This window comes from Phytophthora infestans, genomic scaffold (genome assembly GCF_000142945.1).
Source record: "Phytophthora infestans T30-4 supercont1.1 genomic scaffold, whole genome shotgun sequence".
Taxonomy (NCBI): Eukaryota; Oomycota; class Peronosporomycetes; order Peronosporales; family Peronosporaceae; genus Phytophthora; species Phytophthora infestans.
In genome coordinates, this window is record NW_003303758.1 from 792,921 (window position 1) to 797,060 (window position 4,140).

Sequence of the window (4,140 nt, forward strand, 5' to 3'; positions counted from 1 at the left end):
CTCCGTCTGACGCGAACCGTCATTGTCGATGTCGAGAGATTCGAAGTCCAGGTCGTCGACGTCTTCATCGGAAATTGGCTCTGAAAGTCCAAAGGTCGATTCATCGAAGTTGTCGCCGTTCCAGTCCTTTGAAACTACGACAGCTTCTGCTCGCATTGGGGTCGTGTGTACCAAAGTTGAAAGCATTATCTCGTCGCTATCAAGGATGTGTATCTGCGAACCATGTCACATTTGCGAACTCGATGAATCTTCAGACACATGTATCTACAAGGAGCAGGAAGGACTCGATTTATCGGATGGATCGGACTTAATGACTGACCAACCTTTGCTCGAACCGGCAGATTGGTTCCTAACCGAAGAGGAAATTACAGCGTCGCGAAGGATTTTTCCTCGAGCCGATCTGGCCACTTACACGACGGGGAACGTTGTGGACACGTACACAATGACCGAGGAGTTTTTCGATGCTGCATTTAAAGACCTCTCTTCCACCACGTCAGGAGATCGAGTGATGCTGGCGGGCTGGAGCACAGACCTGATTCCGTTCCAGCCCAAGGTTGATAGTGGTAATAAGTCTCGATTTAACAGTGTGATTGAAGGCGTGGTCCAGCGAGGTGGCACTTTCAACGCATTGGTATGGGCGAATTTGATAGAACAATCGCAGAACGTCAAGGTTCGCGACGTCATAAACGCTATTCCAGCGCCATCGATTTTAGGAGATAAACCGCTTTTCCTCTTTGACGATCGAGCGACCACAGTCACATCTTTGCATCACCAAAAAACTCTGATTATTGCGTCTCGCAACTCCACCGGAGTTGATGAACACCCTGTGGCTTTTGTTGGCGGAGTTGATATCACATCGGATCGCTGGGATACTATCTACCACAATGAGTCAGCTCGTCGCAAAGATACCGGTGTCAAAGTGAAATACGACGGCTGGCTTGATGGTCATGTTAGAATTCATGGTCCTGCTGCAAAGGATGCGGCAGCAAACTTTATTGGTCGCTGGAACGCCGACTATGAGCCAACACAAGGTCTCACTAATGATTTGCTCGGCTTTGAAAACCCTTCATACTATGACTTAGATCCCCTTAACACCTTGGTTCCGGACGGTACTCGCCTAGGACGCGTAAGCGTATGTCGTAAGTTACACCATTGCGAAGAGCTTGGTATTTGTATTGGCCATGTGTTTGCCTTGAGGATTTGAATATAAATTTTCAACAGGTTTCCTAGACAATGTCGTAACTCATACGGCATTGTGAGACTGCAGTCGACTCTCTAAGTCGTAACTATCTACAAATGTCAATAACAGGTGGCTGTGCTGATGCCGCTCATTTCAGAAAACGCAAGGAAGAAGGTACATCAGTTCAAGAAACTTAGCATTCAACCACACAAACCTAGCGACTCAACAATTGACTACACATTCAATCCGCCCACGTCGGTCCGGTTAGTGGCATCGTCACCGGGGTTTCTGCCGTCAACGCCTTGGTCACAATGAAGCCGGAGCTCCCGCCGTGTTTTCGTTCGCCTTCCAGCACTCTGACCGGGCCGACGCAGCACAACTCGCTTCCCTAAGTCCGGCGGAATCGCTTGGCCTGCTTGGAAGTCGTCATGCCAGATTTCAAAACATGTTTTCGCAACACCCTTGTAGTCGCGGTGAATCCGGTTGCACAGCCAGCACTTCGCGCTGTCGACAGAACAGCGTTCGCAAAAGTACGACGTCGCGTACGACTTCTTTTATCTGTCCGCAAGAGTGCACATACCTTGCAGGACCGCTGGCGTCGCTTCTGGACGCCGCTGACGGTAACCCAGTCTTCGGACTGCTGCAGCGAATGTGATAGCCGGACCGGTGCGCGCCGTCGTTTCTGGCTGGAGGAGGGTGGTGTTAGTTGTACTCCAGCAAAATCTTCGGCCTTCACTTGGAGGAGCTGGTTCTGGAGAACTGCAAACCACTCCGAGCGTTTCATCGCGACCGTCCGTTTCATTTTAGCAGCCTCTTTGTGTGACAAGAACGCATTTACCAGCGCTAGGTCGAGAAAGCCTAAAAATAGGCTTTTATAGTATTTTGAGAACCGCGTGGACATCTGCAGTGAGTACGATTGCAGGCGGAGTTGATCATGACGATCTACTCCGCCCATCCAGTCCTGGTAGTCGTTCACAGCTGCCGGACAACCGACCTGAATTGCACTGACTCGCTTCAACTTTCTCTCGATTGTGGACGGTGTCATTACGGAGCCTGTACACAGGTAGTAAACAGGTTTTCGACCCCACCAGATGTAGGAGACCATGCTCGGGACGGCGACCGAACGCGAAAAGGCGAAAGAGCCACGGGGGATGCTAGCTGGACGAGTCTTGCTCTTAGACACTATGCTCTTGTTGAACCCCAAGCGGTTCGTCATAATTGTCCCCACCACGTAGATTTGCATAGCTAGGAGCTCAACCGCAAGGAGAATTGACGAGTAATACCGGTCGATAACGACAGCATGCCACGGGCACCGCAACTCTGGAGTTAGCGCAAAATTCAAGTTCCGGACGACGGCCGCTGCTCCCGTTTTGAAGTCAACGCCAGTGTCTCTTCCATCAATATTATTCCGCTTTCCAACATAAACTTCAAATCTACAAAGTTACGACATACATAGTAATTAGGATCTGCCACAACGGGTAAGTTACGACATTGAAAATAAGACAAAAAAACAACCTGTGACAGTACGCGGTCTTTGCATCACATAACATAAATAGTTTTGAGCCGTATCTGTGAGGCTTGTCAGACATGAACATGCGGGTGGTGTTGCGCCTCGACGTTGCAGGCAGCACGCCTTCGTCGAACGAGAATATGGCAGGGAGAGACCAGCCAGCTAAGAAACGCTGTTGGAGCTTGTCCACCACTGGGCGCACCTTCCACAGGTTGTCGCGGCCGTGGTCCACTGTGTTATCTTCAAAGTGAAGATCCCTCATAATTGATTGACATCTGTCGCGGCCCATGTAACGCCCAAACAGCCCAGCAGGTATTTCCCCATCTTCGATCATAGACCAATGCGCGGCGAAGCGTCTCTTCTGGGGACAAAGCATCCGAGCGACAAGAAGCCCGACGACATGAAGGATTTCGTGGGCACTGTATGCTTGGGCTGCCCTTAATCGCCTGGCAATTTGTGCGACGGTCTCACGCCGGCGTCCGGACTGGCGTGCAAACATTTTTTCTGCTCGCTTGTCCACTTGCTGAAGTCCATAACGATTCGTCTCAGTAGCGATAGAAACCCATAGCGTTTTTGGCATGAAGTAGAAAAGAGTGAGGATTGGCGAGCGCCAAACGTCAAGCAGCTCGCCCACAGGTCTAGCTTCCTCCTGACCCAGTCCGGGATAAGCATTAGTATCCGTTTCGTACTCCGTCGAAACCGGTGTCCATTGCATAGATCGAAGAGTGTCCTTGTGAGCCTCCTCAGCCGCTTTGCTCAGTGTAGTGCTGCCAACATTAAGTGATGCCAGGAGAGATTCATCCATGGCGACAGCATCACTGTCTGAAAGAACGTCTTCATCTTCGTCTATCACGTCACCTTCGGAAGCACAGTCGTCATCACAGATGCCGGCACCATCGCTCTCGTCTGAGCTATAGTCCTCGTACTCACTGCTGTTCTCCCCATCCTGCAACACGTTCACGTCATCCGTGGCTGTCAGCGGTACTCGAGCTAGTCGTTGTGCAACGATGAGGGGTATTGGTGGGTCCAGTGCATTCGTCTTCCCCTTCGCTCTCCATTCCCGACGCCTCGGATAACATGTGCAAGCTTGTGGCAGCCTCTCTTTTTTCTGTTCGGCTTCTCGATCACTCGGGGAGAGATCAAATGCTCTCATAACCGCAGCCTGCGAAAGCTCAACCTTCCGATTCACTGGAGGGATCCGGAACATCTGGTCGATAGTATTTTGTGATAGCAGAGCACTTGTGTCAATTTGGGAGGGTGTAATGCCGTTTTCAAAATCAGTTCCTGCATTATCATGCCGTGTATCGCTCCCGACTTCCTCTGGGGCTTGATCATCTCTACCCCCCTGACCATCTTTACCAGCATCCGCTACCGCGTCTTCTTCAGCCAACAATTCCCGACTGGAGGCGTAATCGACAACCGCACGCTCACTATGAGACGTGGAGCTCTC